Source organism: Camelus bactrianus, chromosome 18 (genome assembly GCF_048773025.1).
Source record: "Camelus bactrianus isolate YW-2024 breed Bactrian camel chromosome 18, ASM4877302v1, whole genome shotgun sequence".
Taxonomy (NCBI): Eukaryota; Metazoa; Chordata; class Mammalia; order Artiodactyla; family Camelidae; genus Camelus; species Camelus bactrianus.
The window spans coordinates 40,784,025-40,801,272 of record NC_133556.1 but is presented as its reverse complement, the minus strand read 5'-3'; the positions used below and the strand labels follow the sequence as shown (position 1 = coordinate 40,801,272).

Here is a 17,248-nt window from a genome sequence, read left to right as displayed (position 1 = left end):
TTCTCAGCTCTTTCGACGGGTAGGATTTTGGCTCCTGCCCCGGCGCCACGGCCACAGCTGTCCAGGGCCAGGTGTGCACCTGCCGCCTCTCGCCCCAGCCGGGCTCCCCTCAGTCCACGGCTGGCGTCCCCTTCCCCTCTCCCGCCCGCGAGTCCTCTCACGGGCTGCCTCTCCTCGGCCGCCCGCCCGTCCCCGCCCCTGGGCGGGCTGTGTCCCGGGCGGGCGGGGTCTGCGGACCCGGATGAGGGCGGGCGGCTGGGGCTGGGGCTGGCCTCCGAGCGGGGCTACAGCCCTCGTCCCCCACCCCCGCTTTCCCTGTCCCGCGACCCCGGGGCTGCCCTCCTCTCCCTTTCCCGCTCCCTGGGGACCAGCTCAGTGGTGTGGGCGCTGCTCCCCGGGCTGAGAGCCTCCGGCTGTGAACCCCAGCTTCTCCTGGTGGAGTCGGGAAAAGGGAGCGTCAGTGCTGAGCGAGATTCCTTCTCCTCCCTTAGTGTTTCTGCCCCAGGTAAGTACCTTGAACACTTTCACGTGTTTTGATGGCGGTGCTTGATGATGTCACTGTTTTTATAGTGAGAGGGATTACAGTGTTGAAAGCAAGTCTTGGTTCATTTAAAAATGAGCTGAAGGCATGAGGCTGTGACATCCTCCATCCTTCCCTCTCCCAGGGTGAAACGTGTGACCTTCGATCTTAAAAAGATAGTTACAGTCCCTAACTAGCCCAGCCCAGCTAGGGTGTGTTAACAGGAACAGCACCACCAGAGGCTTTGGAGACACAGGGACATTGCAGTCCTAAAGAGTTCCTGGCAAAATTTGGTTTATTTTGGTTTTTTTGTTCTTCTTAAATTGTGGGGCAGACTAGTTGTATAGAGGGAAAAATAATTGTCAAGAAATATTTTTTCATTTAACATCTTTTTTGTGATATTGTTCACACACCATGAAGTGAACCCATTTAAATGCTACAATTCAGCAGCTTTAGCATATTCAGAGTGGTGCAACCATTAATATTCCAGAACGTTTTCATCACTTCAGAAAGACCAGTGGAAATGAATGACCTATCCACCCCTTCCCAGTGCTGGTTCTAAAGAAGTTTCTTGGTTGTTCCTGACCATAAATTATCTTGTTACCCATAAAAACTCTGGTAGGAAATCTAAACAGAATTGTATTGAATCTGTCTATCAAAGCAAGAAGAATTAATGTCTTTATGGCATAAATTTCTTCTACCCATGAATATATCTCGGACCCTATATTTTCATATTTCCAGAGCCTGGCCCATGGGAAGTCCTCTTTAATTGTTGGGTTTGTGAATGATGAGATTCTATACATCGTTAGTTGCAACTGAAGCCTTTCACAGAAGAGAAAAGTAAACTCACTGAAGCCAAGTGACTCTCTGATGGTCAGAAAGAGTGACAGCCAGTGCTGGAGTGATCCAGTGGACTTGGTGTTTGTAACCAGAATTCTCCAGCACCTACAGCTAAGGGGATCAGAGTATTCTTTTATTTTTTCTAAATGGCGTTGCTTTTATTTTTACTTATTTTTTAAAATTATTTTTTATTGAAGTGTAGTCAATTTAGAATGTTTGTTTCAGATGTACAGCAGAGATTCAGTTATAAACATATGCATATGTATCTACATATGTTTTAGATTGTTTGTAGTACAACTCATTACAAGAAATTGATTATAGTTCCCTGTGCTATATAGTAGGTCCTTGTCATTTATTTTATATTTATTAATGTGTACCTGTTAATCCCCCTTTTCCTGCCTGCTAACCACAGTTTGCTTTCTATGTCCATGAGTCTATTTCTAGCAGCACCGTTTTTGCTAGTAATATATGCTGGTTGGCTGCTTTTAATTTCAGTAATTCCACCTTATCTGTGGGCATTTTCCTTCTGGTGGGCCTGTGTGTGGTTTGCACACGTGATATAAGAGTTGTGTATTTGAGAGAACTCCAGGCCTCGTGTAGTGCCTGGTACAGAGTGCCCACTGAGCTGATGCTTGAACTGGGAAAAAAACGTAGTAAATGTTGGAATTTCCACTATGGTTGAGACTTCCATGCTTCTTTAACCTGTTTAGCCCACCTTAATGTTGGCTGCACCCATACTGGGTAATTTGGTGGAACTTCATGGTATGGTGGTGTAGAGACGGGGCCTTGTATGCTTCTTCTCTTTCCGTTTTCTAAGACTCATTCTCCTGGGCCTTCCAGATCCTCCCCCAGAAGTGCCCAAGGCTGGCTTGGTGCTGCGCTGAGGCAATATTTGTTAATAAGGCCCTTTCCTCATCTCTTCTGAGCCTCCGTTTCCTTCTCTGCACAATGAAGACTTAGACTAGAAAAGTGCTTTTCAGTTTTTTTAAGCCATGTTTCCTTTGAGAAACAGAAAATACAAATCTCTCCTCCCATTCAACATATAGATTTTGACACATCCTCCAAGGAGTGACATAGCTCTTTGTGGAAAATTGAAGTGATTGTGATTCCAGGTGGCACAGAAAAGACTCTTCAGACATTTATTGCAGGGAGAGGGCAGTAAAGGGGCAGTATATCCCACTTTCTAGTGTGAGCACTGGAACAGGGGCTTGGGTTTAAATACATTGTCCGACGTGGCGTCCCTCTAATCTTTTTTTTTTTTTTTTTGCCTCTCTAATCTTGCACAATGTGATAAACCTCTCTCCCTCAGTTTCTTAATGCGTCAAGTTGGGGTGATAATAGTTTAAGTCTTTTGTGAAACATACACATAAGACATTTGTTTCTCGGTAGAAACAAAACCTGCGAGAGAATCTGGGATTTCTTTAAAAAGAAAAAAAATCTTGTCCACAGCACTCTGTGTCTATTTTGAAGTTCCTTGAGGGTGAGTGTTGGGTCTAAAGTCCATCGTGGGACAGGTGGCCCATGGGTCTGTGTGCCGCAGATTGCCCCCTCCTCCCCAGTCCTCTTCCTCTCAGTCCAGGATGAAGTTCCCTAGTACATTTACACAGAGATCTTGTGGAAATGGCTTTTCATTTTATTGTTTCACAAAGAAGGGCTGCCATCATGATCTCTGTAGTCAGGTTTTGGTGACCTGAAGGCTATGCAATTACGTTTTTCTATTTAATAAAAAGAAAAATAATTACAAGTACAAAATTAGACCTACGGTGGTGGCAGGGGCTCTTGAAAGTGGGGACCATTATCTTTGTTAGTTTCAGGTGCAGGGGCCTCTGGCCATGAGGACACATCCTCGTGCTCTGAAGTTGGAGGGACCAGTGGGCTCAGTGGGAATGTTTACTGAGTGTATCTCATGGGCTGGGCATTGACCTATTTGTACTGTGTGTTCCTTATTTGAGACAGTGAGCTCATTTAACCTCAATAGCCTCTTTAACAAATTAGACTTTTTATTTTGAGATATATTGTAGATTCCCATGTAGTTGTAAGAGATAATATGGAGAGGGCCTACGGACATTTTGCCCAAATTTCTTTAAAGGTTCCGTCTTGCAAAGTTGGGATACAATTCAGTAATGACTCACTAACCCTTTGAGGTTTGTGTTATTGCCCTCATTACTATTCATGATTAAACTGGGGTTAAGTGGAGCACACAGGCCTGCCCAGGTCACCCATGGTTAGTGTAGAGTCGGGTGAAACGTGGGCTTGGGATTTCCAGGCCGTACCATCATGATGCTCTGTGGCAGGGAGCAGCATTCACTTTGCTTGTTTATTCATTCATTCAACAAGCATTTATTGAGTAAACTCTCTGTGTCAGATGCTATCATAGGTTTATCTGATTCTTCAGCAGTATGGAGAATCCGGTAATGTTTCCTTCTTTTTTTTTAATCTGAGAAAATTAGCTCTGAGAGTTTATATACCCCCCAAAGGAAATATAGCTCATAAATGAGGGATAGTTAATTTGTACAGTTCCTTCTTCTTATGCAGGTGGTACCCTAGGCATTTTACACTTGTAAACTTCCATAATCCAGATATATTCTTGTAAGGCAAGGATTTTTTTTTAATTGAAGTATACTCATGTTTACAATGTTGTGTCAATTGCAAGGTGTTTTATTTTTTATTGAATTTGGAATTCAAAAAATATTTTTTGAGCGGGGTAAATAGGTTTATTTATTTGTTTCATTTTTTTTAAATGAGGTACTGAGGATTCAACCCAGGACCTCATACATGCTAAGCATGTGCTCTACCACTGAACTGTACCCTCCTCCCCAAAGCAAGTTTTCTTATTAAGTATTCTGCATCTTAGGAATTCAAATAAATTGGAGTTGAAATCCAGGTCTTTTGATCCTACTGTGTTTCTTTGCATTATATCCTTCTGAGGGGTGTGGAAGCAGTTCCTTTATTCATTCCTTTATTCAGCAGTTTTGAGCACTGACTTTGCATCAGGGCCTGGCTAGGTGCTTGGAAACAGAAAACAAGAAATGACCCTTTTCTGCAGAGGGCGGAAGCCTAGAACAAAAGCTGCGTAATGTGATCCGAGCTGCGGTAGCCATGTGCAGACGCTGAGGATAAACTGTACCCCCGGCTTTGCTTGGGCTTCCCCTGCCTTCTGACTGGTACACACCAGGTCACCGCAACCCAGTGAAGCCCGCAGCCCGCAGTACAGTATGTACCTCGGTCTCCTCTTCCCTCTCGTCAGGGACTGCAACATGAACATCCCTGACTACGTGCAGTGTGCTGAGTAACACCAGACTCTCCCCGTGGTGGTCCAACCCGTGGGGATCATCTCAGAGCAGAATATGTTGTGCATCTATAAGCGAATCTCCTTGGTGAGGCAGATCATCCCTTGCGGCTGGCAGTGGGCACTCTGTATCCACTACAGTCACCACTATGCGCCCGAGAATGGGTGGAGCGACATCCAGACCCACCGCAAGGTCGTGGGCCTTGTCACCATTACCGACTGCCTCTTGGCCAAGACCTTCGAGAAGTTCCACGTGCAGAGGAGCTGTATGGCACCACGCTTTATGACTCTCGGCTCTTTGTCTTTGTGCTGCATGGGGAGGTGGCCGAGCAGCCGCGCACCGACGTGGCCTTCAATTTACGAGGACTGCAGGGTGGTGGAGAAGAGGATCGAGGACTTCACTGAGTCTCTCTTCATCATGCTCAAGTCCAAGTGCCTGGACGGTGCATCCGACAAGTCTGGGGACAAGATCCTCCTGCTCTACATCCTGTTTGAGAAGGAGGACTTCGTGGGACTGGAGACAGAGAGCAGGAAAGTCTACCTGGATGCCCGGCCACCCTGGCTATGTGAAGGGTTGCTTCCCTACATCCAGAAAGGGATCAGCAAGGAGGAGGGCTGTCTTGTAGCCAAGGCGTGAGTGAGGAGCAACCCGCCGGTTTTCAGACGTTTAAAAGTGAATCCGCCTTTGTTTCAGAGAGATTCTTTTAGGGTTATTATGGACACTTACTCCCGCTTTTCAGCCAATTACCCTGGTGTGACCCCTGGAGTTGCTGTCCAATAGAGTAGCCAAAGCCACTGATGCTAGTAGAGCTGGGGAGGAGGCTGCTCTGAGCTGAGATGTGCTCTAGGTCAAATGCACATCAGACGCTGAGACTTGTCTAGTAAAAGAATGTAAACTACCTTGTTACTTTCTTTATTGTTTACAGGTCAAAATGATAGTATTTTTCATACAGTAGAATAAGTAAGATATGTTCTTAAAATCAATTTCTAGGGGTTTTTTGGGGGGTTATCTCTTTAAATGTGGCAACTGGGAAATTTTCTTTACATGGCTCACATTTCATTCCTGTTGGACAGCCTGTCCTGGGACAGTCTCATCCCTTTGCTTATAGATGTCACGCTGAATCCTGAGATGCAGAATGAGGCGCTGGTTGAGCTGGAGGTGGAGCCAATGTCTCCTGCTTCCCAGGTCCAGCACCTGCACGGCTCAGGCCCTCTCTCCCTGCCTGACAACCACCATGCCAATTTAGGACAACAGAAACACTGCCAGGGGCTTCCAAATGAGCTCCTTACGCAGGGAAAGGCTTGTCACGGAGTATGGGGCACAGCAGGGAAAGATTCGTCCTCACTTTATCCCTGTGATTAGGTCAACGGACCCACTTTGTCTTGGAAGTTCAGACGAGCTCTTCTGGGCTGCCTACCCCCTCATCTTCTGCTCTGTTTCCCTGTGTATCTATCGAGATGTCCCTCGGACAAAGAGTGTGAAATGCCTTTGCCGAGAGGTGGTCCCCCTTTGCTGGGGAGATTGTGGGAATCTGTGTCCCCCCGGCCTACGGCCTCGAGCCTTGACTCTGGAGAGGTCTCATGGCGGTCCCACAGGTGACGGTCGGAGGACCTGGCACCTGCTGCCGGGACCGTTGTGGAGGAGGTGTTCTGCGATTCTCTGTGAGTCTAAAATCAGATTCTGCTTTCTGGTTGTTGGTAAGTTGGAGGAGAAGATGCCAGAGAATTGATAAAAAGATAGTCCAGACCAGTCCTGTGAGTGACAGGCACAGGGGACACGAGTCCCACCTGCTTGTGGTGCCTGGCGGGCTCTGGATGAATTTTCAATTCCTCCCCGAAAATACCTCTATGGCTTAAGGAAGGGTCGAGGCAAGTCGTGGCCATGACCTGTACTTGTCCTCGCAGGGCCCCGTGATCTACACGGCTTTCTCCCCTTCTGCTTCTTGTAGATGAGCTGGCAGATGTAGTGGTCTGGGCAAAGCTGAGGGCACAGATGCCAGCACCGTGCCACTCCCAGGCTGGCTCCATTCCCGTCACCTGTCACCTCCTGCTCAGTCCCCAGGTGTCAGTCAATGTAGGTGCATCGGTGCAACGTAAGCAGGGACCACCTTCTCCCCCTGCACAGAATGTTGGGTGAGCAGTGGAAGCCTGGAGCCCTGCCTCAGCCCCCTGGCCAGTGCCTCCTCTTTTGTCACAGGAGGCACTGGTGACATGTTTGCTCAGCAACTGCTTGGCTCTGAGTCTGCAGACCCACCAGAGAAGGCCAGCTTGTTTTTGCCTTTTGAAGTGTGTCCTTAGGATTTTGCGGAGTAGCTGGTTGTGTGCTTAGCCCATAGTGGTTGACACAGTCACCATTGTTTACCCAGAACCTCGTGTACCAGTCATGGCTCTCGGCATCAAAATACAGCAGCGCATTAAACCTCCCTCCTGGTGGGTCTGTTTGTTTTGGTACCGTAAGGGCTCAGCCAACATCTGAACGTCAGTGAGATAACGCGGCCAGTGAGCTCGGGTCAAGTACGCTCTCCTCCAGTCACTTTTACTCCATTGTTGCTTTTATTATTCCACAGTCATTACTTTTTTAAACAATGCTTTGGTGCAGGAACAGAGCCTAATTCTCTCCTGTTACTCTTGGTGGGAGTGACTAAAATTGTCCAGCTTGAAATGCGACCACATTTTGTAGCTCAAAAGCTGTCTACACGCATCTAGGTGAAGTTTAGGTTTGGGGCGCTCACCACGTTGGGGTCCCCAGGCAGCGCCGCTCGCCTCAGGCCCCTGCCTTCCCTGGAACAATAGTTGAGGGTGGGTCTCACCATCCCCTCGTCCCTGTCTTCACCAAACTCACGTAAATTCTTGTAATTGCTGTCAGTTATTTTTGTTCTCATGTGTTTCTAATTTTCGCTGTTCCTCTTTTCCTTTTTCTATTTCCCTTTCTATCTTGTACCGCCCTGTGAGCATGTTGTTGCGTCTGAAAAGTGGACTGTGCACACCCTGCATTGGAAATAGCCAGATTGTCCTCCGTGCTGTCCTCATCGCTTTAAAAACATAAACCTTAACATTTGCCTTGATCCATATATTATCCTAGTCATCTTTTTATTTTCTAGTTTTTGGAATTTTTGCTTTGTTAGCACATCACCAACTGGTGTTTGATACCTGTTAAAATCCTTGCTTTGAGGAACCAGTTTGGTCCTCCTTATGTTTGGTGACAAATGCGCCCTTATTAAATTTGTTTGATTGTTCTGAAAAAGCGAGATGCGAATTGATTTAGGCGGCTGCTGTGGGATTTTTTTCATGGAGTATTTAAACATGGAAAGTCAAAATCTGCATCATCTTGGTTGATTCTGACATTCACACAAACGTGCTTTGCACGCGGTTCCGGGCTGTTGCTGTGTGACGTGCGTGACGGAGCTTCCTGGCCGGTGATCACTGGTGAGAAAGTGGCAGGCTCGGAGATGAGCAGCTGCAGGGGATGCTGTTGGAGGAAGCAGTCACCGGTTTTATGTTTTTTGTTTTTTATTTTTGCATTCACCTTCCCCGTGCCATTTACTTTACTTTGCCTTCATAGAGAGGCAGGAGCGGGTCTAAACTCCATGCCACTCTTATTTTCCCTTTACGAGGCTGTTTTTTCTGAGTATCAGAACAAGATGGCCTTCTCCTAAGTAGCTGGCTCACTTGGATCTGGTGGACACAGGGACCGCTAAAGGGGACCGTAGCTTCCTCTCTGCTCCAGCCAGTGGGCATTCAGAGCCGGGTCTGTGGTTTGCCTCAGCAGCCATGCAGGCCTCCCTGTACCAGCCTTTACTATTAACCCATGTTGGCAGTAAATAGCTGACTCCGTGTCTGTTGCAGCTGACGTCCACCACTGACGGCCGTGTCGTTAGTTTGCGGTAGTGAGTCTCCAACACCCCAGTCAGCCGTGAAGTGACCTTGCATTCTCACCCACACCCTGGTTCATCTCACCCGGGGAAAGTGTTTGGCCACCACCGTCATGCTGGCCATGAGACATTGTTTCTCCTTTCATGCCCTGGTCAAATTGTGGACACTTCATCCTTAACTGACTTGGTCTCGTTTGAGACAGGCCAGATTTTCTGAAAGAGTCCATCACATTCTGGGGGGAACAGAACAGAAGTAAGAGTAGCAAGTAGGTGTCTAGGCTATCTGGGTTGGCAAATGCAGGCTGGGATCTGTGAAGGCTGGGCTGTGCCTTGGACACAGGCCTTTCCCGTGGCTCCCGATAGCCCAGGGGTCGGAGTGAGAACAGCCTTGCCTGGGTTCCCCCATCCTCATCTGCTCACTGGCAGGTGTGTCTGCTAACTCGGAACTGCCCCAAACCTCGGGCCCTTCAAAGTTCAGACCACAGGACAAACTTGAGTCCCTTCTCCTGGGACTCCTTTGTGAGAATCCAGTGCCTTCTGAGGTGACCAGCGGCAGGAGATGCCTCCCTCTCCAGGGAGCTCTCTTCGGAGGACTGTGACACACTGCACCTTGCTATGAGCTTGTGGGGTTCCATCCGTGGTCCTTGCAGAACCAGACTTGAGACTGGCTTAGCGATAGAAATGACAGGACTGATTCCAGGGCAGGGCCGGGGGGAGGAACAGGGGAAATTGAATGTGACCTCAAACACCTAGGTGGGTTCTGGGTCTGTTACTAAAAACGGGAGCCTGGGAGGAACCTGCCAGAAATCGAACTCTAGAGTAAATGGCGGACATGAGGCATTTTTAAGATTCCATTTGTCATCCAAGTTAGGACTTCAAAGAGGCCCTCGGGTCTATGGCCCTGGGGCTCAGGTGAAGGAGCCGGACCACAGATACACGTTGGGAGTCGTCATTCTTAGCTGGTGTTCACAGCCGTGCAGGTGGATGAGCTCATCTCGAGAGGAGCAGACTGAGGCTGAGGCGGGGCAGGGCTCTGCCTGGGTTGGAGGAAAGCCCAGACCATGCAGCTTTGGTGTGTCAGTCAGTGGCATTTGGGATTTTCAGAGCAATGACATTTATCCTTAAGGGTCTTAGGGGTGGGCAGGGCCACCCAGGAAAAATCTGAAGGGAGGGTTGTGGCCACGCGTTCGCATCTGGGGATGATGCAGAGGCTGCATGGTCCGGGAGGGGAAACTCCTCGGTAGCTGGAGTCGGAGTGGGGAGTGGGGAGTGGGGAGAAGGTAGTCACACTCACCTGTGAGGGAGGGACAGAGGCCTAGGGAGTCTTCACCCTAGCGGACTCTCTTTCCCACGAACAAAAGGCCAGCAGACAGATGATTTGAGGTGAGAAGGAACGGGCGCTGGGAGAGGAGCCAAAGTGGAGAATGGTGGTTGGACAGTTCTGGAATAGTCTCCCTGCAAAATAGAGTTAAAAAAACCCAGACTCTTAAGAACATTGATAGTGACGTTGGAGGAGATGGTTCTTTTTCTGGCCTCCTAAGGTTAAGGCATGTATCCGGGGATACACAGAAGAATCGGGCAGTCTGTTCCGGGGGTTTGACCCTTACCAGGGGGAACAATGCAAGTTTAAAGGGGGAGAAGGGCAGCGGAGGGAAACTAGCCAGGCCTCGTGTCAGGTACCAGTCGGCCGCACTACTTGCGTGTTGCATTCCGATCCATGTCTCCCAGGTGGGCTGTGGCAGCCCCCTTTTGCAGATTGGGAAGCCTTCTCAGAAGGGTTAAGGAATTGGTCCGTTTAGCAGCTAGTCAATGCTGTAGCAGGATTCAAGCAGGGCCTTGTCAGACTTCAAGAGCATGTTCTATCTACTAATTCCGGTACCTCCATGTTGTACCTCGATTGGTGAATTGGGTCAGTTTTGGAGCCTTTCACAAAAAGTACGATTTAAGTGCCTCAGGACTGTTTCACAAAGCTCAGTGTTCTTTAATGGTTCAGAAGCACCGCAGTGCTTTTCGCCCCACACAGGTAAGGTCTTACTCCTTGACGCTGACGTGGTTGCAAATGACGTACAGGTGCAAAACCAGACTTAGCAGCTTCTGAAGGGAAACTCTCCAGTTCTTCCTTGATAGGCTTTCTTCCACGGGATGTAACCTGCTGCAGCGTAGATCTGAGCTTTCCGTATGGAGTGAGGGTTTGATATCCAAAGTTAGCAAAGAAGCGTCAGATGGAGAAAACCGACGTTAACAATTTATTTTGGGGTTTCATTAGACAAGATGCACTATCGCTTAATGGCCCATATAACGTATGTAATTGAGTACAGAACATTGCATTCCTTACTTTCTAATGAGAGCTTTCTTGCAGCGTAAGGTTGTCTGTTTGGAACATCAGGTCAGCCACTAGGGCGCCTGTCAGTGTGTTGGTGTGATTGCATTTACACAGTGCATGTAATCTGGGCTTCCTCAGCCCCAAACACTCCAGTGCAGAATCATAGGCTGTAGCCATCACTTAGTTATACAAATACTTCTACAACTATATGATACAAAAAAAAAAAAAAGAGAGAGGGAGAGATTGCCTTTATCAAAGTTCCTTTGATTTTAACTGCAAACTGTTGTTGAGCAGCTCTGGTTTCCTTTGGATATGAATATGTACATTTCTTTGCATGTAACTTGGATTTTACACTAGAACACCAACCTCTTGCTTTCCATGAGCCACAAAACTCATAGACAAATGACATACGTATGAAACATTTTATTCTTTTCTTCTGAGACAGAATCCTTGAATCTGGGACTTGGGCTTTGATTTTGCTTTTTGCTCTTCCCACCCCTCTTGTCGTCTCACTCCTTTTTCCCACGTGGCCTCCAAGAGGTCATGGTTTCCGAGGAGCAGGTGGACAAACACCAGTTGGTCGCCAAGCAGTCCTGCTGTAGAGGGAGCCCAGCCAAGAGCTAAAGGACATCATCAGAGAAGGCTTCCTTGAAGAAATGGGCTCTACATTCAGTTATGAGGGCAGAGTAAGAGTCAGCCAGGAGAAGGAATCAAGAGGGTGACTCAGGTGGCAGGAGCAGCCCGGGTAGAGGCCTGGAGGCTTGTAGGGTGGGGACTCGGGGAGAGTGCACTGTGTGGTCCAGTGTGGAGGTTGCCCCTGCTTGGGAGGACCCTGGAGTGGGCTTAGGGATGGAGGGCTTTGGAGGAGCTTGGTTTTTTACTAGAACTGACACAGAAGAGGCAGTGAAATGGGTCAGCAGAAAGTGACCCTCAGGAGAGTTACTCCTGGTTTTGTTTCTGATGTTCTACAGAAAGAAGGGGTCGGGGTGGGCGAGAGCAGCTCTGCCCGTCCCTTTGAGACCCACCCCTTCATTCATTTATTCATAACACATGCAATTCTGAGTGTCCAGGGGAGAGAGGGTGGACTCACAGTAGTAAGCAAAATGTATTGCTTCTTGAGAGCTTAGCAGTGTCAGAAGTTGTCTTAGCGTAGAATGTTCTAGGAACACAGCAGGGGCACCTAACCCAAAGTGCAGAGGTTCGAGGGAAGGAAGGCTTCCCTGACAAACAGTCAAAATGAGCCTGGAGGCAAGTGGGAAGTAGCAGCAGGTCGGGGGCACCTGAGGTCATTGGGTACCTGGGTACTGAGGAGAGGCTGGGCGAGCAGGGTCGGGGGTGGGGCTAGAACTCTACCAGGGAGCCTCTGAAGGGTTTGAAGTGGGGGTGATGTAATCAAATTTGTGCTTTTGGAAAGCTGTCCTGGCTGTGTGTGTGTGTGTGTGTGTGTGTGTTTGAAGCGGGGAAGAGGGGGAGAGTGCCAGCAACTGGGAGGGTCATTAGAAGACCATTGACAGGCTGGGGGGCCACCAGTGGGAGAGGGGCGTCGGGGCTGCTTGGGGACGGCAGGGGCAGTGTGGATGCCGGATTTCCTCATGGGGAGGGCTTATTAACGGGGACCCCCTAGCGGCACCTTGTGGCTGGAAGAAAACGGATGCAGCCAGGTGGAATTTTCTCTTCTTCCCTGCCTTGTGTGATGATCTTAGCTCAGTCAACATTTGGAATAGAAGAGCTAAGTTTTAGGGTAGTCCAGGACTTTGTTGAGCTCGTTCGAGTGAGATCTGATAGGATTTAGGCTTGTGTGGATATCTGCATGTTCACTTAGCTAGAAACGTCCCGTCTTTTGGATTTCCATAGGGGTATTTATTCTTGATAAAGATTGCTTTCTTGGTGAGAGGAAATTTAATACAGCTGCTGTCTTTCTCAAAAAAAAATCTTATCTTTTAAGAAATTTAATATTCCAAAGAATAGCAAAATTTAAAAATGATAAAGTAAGGCTTTGGTGTAGTTTCTTTGGTTTCTGAGTTAATGTAGAGTTAGAGCCATTGCATTACTTAAATAGCACATCCTTGTCAGTATTTAAAGAGCTGTTAGTGAGCGCCCCAGGCCCCACTTTTCAAAGCATCATTAAATCTTGCTCTGAAATAGTGAAGTCATAAAGTTCTTGTTGGCAGAAGCCAAACAGTTGGTTTATAATTTGCAGCATAGCACCCTTTATAAAATAATAATAGGTTCAAAATTAAGAAAGTGGAAGATAATTGATTTTTTTAAAGCTGAAACATAAACTCTCTTGTGTTAATGTTGCAACTGGAAATTTTGAAAAAAAAAATCCTACTGTAATATCATCTACGTGGAATACATATATGTCTATCACGTTTGCAATGTAACTGTGCAGTGGTTTTTGAAGACAGGACCATTCCAGCTGAGATACTGGCAGTGATGCTTGCTGGTTTTCAAAGGAAGACCCTAAATATGCCTTCTTAGCTTTATTCTTTTCTTTTCTGTTCTCTCTCTCTCTATCTTTTTTTTTTTTTTTTTTTTGTAGTGAGAGGGCTCAATAGTGCTTTGCCAGCATGATTTTGGGGCAATTTGGGGGCAGATATCGTGCACAAGCAGTGAGATATTTCCATGCATTTTACTTTCCGGACATCACCATGGAACATGTGGGGGTTTGTGCCTGCAGGCCGAGATGCTGCAGGACTCCCTGGTCCATCACCGTTATGTCTTGGAGCTGCTCCAGTCAGTGAATGACTTTCTGTGGCTTGGAGGTAAGGTGATCTGATGCAGATGATAAGATGTGTAACTAAGTACTGTTACTTGAAATAGAAAACCTATCAAAAATGGCTCTAAAATACAGGATGAGGGAGGAGAATTGGCTGAGCTGTTTGCATGGGGAATATTCTCAGGTGACTCCCACATTGTGTCTCCTGTCACTCCCCACGCCCCCAGCCCAGCACGGCAGTCATGCTGAAGCAAGCATGCACTTTCTCAGAAACGCGCTGAATTTCCTTGTGCCTCTGTTTGTTGGCTTTTTCTTTTTTTTTGAAAGCACATCTTGCCCTTTGCTTAAATGCCATCCCTGCCTATTCACCTGTTACACTCATTCTTCTGGAACTCGTCCGTACATAGCTGCTGAATGGATGAACAGAATGTAGTATCTCCATGTAGTGGAACATTATTCAGACGTAAGAGTGAATAAAAAAGAAAAAAATAAATAAAGGGGAATATGAAAAAGGCCACCTGGTCTGGGAAGTCCACCCTGACTGCTCAACCCGCCCTTTTCCCTTTGAAACCCAATCACTTATGCTCCTCTCTACTCTTTTTGATAGTACTTACCACCTTCTAATAAACTTTAACACTTTCAAAAAAAAAAAGAGAGAGATGCTCATACCACTTCAACATGGGCGAGCCTTGATAACAGCACTTTAAGTGAAAGGAAGCAGACACAAACGGCCACATATTGTTGACTTCAGTGATCTGAAATGCTCAGAATAGGCACATGCATAGGCAGAGAGCAGGTGATGGTTGCAAGGGGCTGGGTGGAGGGGGGTTGGGGAGTGACTGCTAGTGACAGGGGTGTTCTTCTGGGGTGATGAAGTGTTCTGGAAATAGATGGTGGTGAGGGCTGCACAACCGTGAGTGTGCAGAAGACTGCTGAGCGCTGTCTCTGGGAGTGCCTGTGGTTGGGTGCGGCTTTATTTTGTTCTCATCTGTGAAGAGTCATCTTGTGCTGAGGCCATTCTACTCCTGTGAGTGGTGAGGCTCAGAGACTTTGCAGAGTCATGTGTTATTTTCCCCCTTGCTGAGTGTAAGCAAAAAATTTTTAAGCCTGAGAAAGTGCTCCATCTGCAGAAATGTCTTTCAGTTTTGCATGGTGTAAAAATCTTGAGAGAATTTTAATCGTTGAGGAGAGCCTGTGGGGGGAAACAGCCCGTGAAGCCTGGGTGACACTGGGAAGAGCCGCGCTTCCATCCCTGACAGGGGTGGGGGATTCAACCCGTTCAGGCATTGAAGGGTCCAGACCCGTGAGCGGAGTTGACAATCGTGAATATTTACGTGTATCCGCTGCTTCATCTTGGATATTAATTTCAAGCTGAGTCAGTTTGTGGCGGCAGCCTCATCCTACATCAGGAATCTATAGTATCTGCCCTTTGAGGTGAAGACCTCACAGACTTGATTATTTAACATTCTTCCTTGAATTGATATCTCAGATTCCTTTGTCAATAGTAAAACAGCAGAAATATAGACGTCCTTTAATGCCGATGTGACCTGGAGCAGGTTTAGTCTCTGTGCCTCAGTGGCCTTACCTGCGGGTGGGGAAGATGATAACAGTGCTTCCCTCAGAGGGGCTGGTGAGGGGAGACAGAGGAGCACAAAGGGAGGACTTACACGAGATGCTCATGAATGACAAAATTTAGTGCTCTGAGCCTGGTGAGGCCTCAGGGGCAGAGATGGCCGAACAGAGCAGTCCCAGCCGGAGCTCGATCCGTGTTGGCAGCTGTTATGATCAGTATCACCACTTTGGGTTATCAGGCATTTTTAAGACTTGGTAATATGAATTCATGAATAATGTTAAAAGATTAGACAACTCAGATCAGGTTTACATAGTGCTCAAGATTTCCTATGAGAAATGGATATTTTTCCACCATCTTAAATCTGAGTTGAGTATGTAAAAAAATTCTGTATTCCTCCATCTTTTTGATTTAATTCTCCATTTCTTGAAAAAAAAATTCTTTAAATGGTGTTACTGGTGTTTGAACTGAGGGTCTCATGCATGCTGAGCACATACTCTCTCAAGTGAGGTATAATCTCCCCCGTGATTCTTTTTAAACTTTACTTTCTTTGTATGCAGAGGTTAGAGGCCTCTAATTCTTTTTCTGTAGACATGTCCATGAACCTGTAAATCTATAATTAGTGGACAAAATTTGGTTTATTATAAATTTCTATAAAACTTTCTGCAATCCATTCAAAAGGAAATGCTCATTGACATAAAATGTTTCTCCTTTATGGTGATTTCTAATTTTTTGTCTGCCTTAACTTATTAAAAGTAATCCTCATCATCATAATGACCAAGCTTGCTCTGAGTGGACACCTCCCTAAGGCTTAAATGCTTTCCTCATGTTTTACCTCATAGCAGGTGTTTAAGGGTAGGTATCAGTGTCTCCTTTTTTGCAGCTGAGGGATTGAGAGATGGTGCAGCTTGTCCAAAATCTCACACAGCTGGCGCTGGCAGACTCAGGGCTGGAACCCAGGCTGCACAGGATGCTTTCTCAATGGCTCCTCTGATCAGCCCCGTGTTGAGTGTTTTCCCGAACTCCTGTGAGTCCATAAATGAACGATTTTAGTGGTCTCAGTTTGATGAAGCCTTCAAAGGAGAGACACCAGTGAGAATGTGAGACAGAGTGGCATAAATTGAAATTGTACATTTCCACAAATGTTGCATTCTCAGGCAATGACTTAAAAAGTTTATTTTTTTATTTTAGTGCTCTGTAAACACTAAAAACAAAACATTAAAAATGATTATAGTGTAAAATAGGAGTGGGCTATGAAAGTCCAACCATTGCTAATGATGTTGCTTGTTTTTCTCTAGTGGTGCTTATTGACAGAAAAATTTACAAAGACTGAATTTGTTCTATGTAGTCTTAGTATGGAGGAAAGTTTTGTCAGTGAATATTGTAAGTAAAATCTTTACTCTTTTCTTTCCTGATGAGGAATATGTAAGTTGTTTTCATGGCTTAAGTACATTTCCTCATTTGTGAAATTTGAGTGATGCCGTTTACCTTGTTTGACGGTGAGATGTAGACGCCTTGTATACGAAGCACCCAAGAGCTGCTTAGTAAAAATATGCTGTCACAAGGACAGATAGTTTAGAAGGATCAACTCTGAATACTAAAGAGGGTGGCTTGTTTCTGATGCATATTCAATATGCATATATATGAATATATGAATATGGCTTAAAGTAACAAGGATTCAGGGTTTTGTGTGTGTGTGCAGTATGAAGGTTTAATGAAATCTGTATCATTCTAGTGAGACAGGGACTAGTTAAATCACCTTAAGCAGACGGCCTTGAAGATTATTTACACAGAATATGTGTTGTTACAACTCAGAATTCATGTTGCCGTGTAACCATCCACTCAGACATTTAAATTCGTAGAAATCTGACCAGAACTATTAAGTGTAGAAAAATCCACATTGATCATTTTAAGGGAATAAGCTTCTTTCTTTTGTGATTAAAGAAATTTTGATTTATTTTTCTGCATGCTTAATAGGTTTTAAAATATCAAAACATTGATTTGACATGTCACTTTTTTTAATAGAATAAAGCTCATGCTGTTTTAATGTGCAAATAAATGTTTTTGTATTTCAATACACCTGTATGATTTCCTGGCTCTTTGAGAATTATTTTG

At 46.2% G+C, this 17,248-nt stretch overlaps 1 long non-coding RNA gene across 1 annotated transcript in view; it reads left to right on the top strand.

Annotated features, from left to right (window-relative positions):
* The first annotated feature begins 251 nt into the window (after positions 1-251).
* Positions 252-17,248, top strand: part of LOC141573945 (uncharacterized) — a 35,004-nt gene continuing 18,007 nt past the window's right edge. The window contains exon 1 of the long non-coding RNA XR_012500447.1: positions 252-505. This is a non-coding gene — a long non-coding RNA (uncharacterized LOC141573945). The remainder of the gene's footprint in view (positions 506-17,248) is intronic.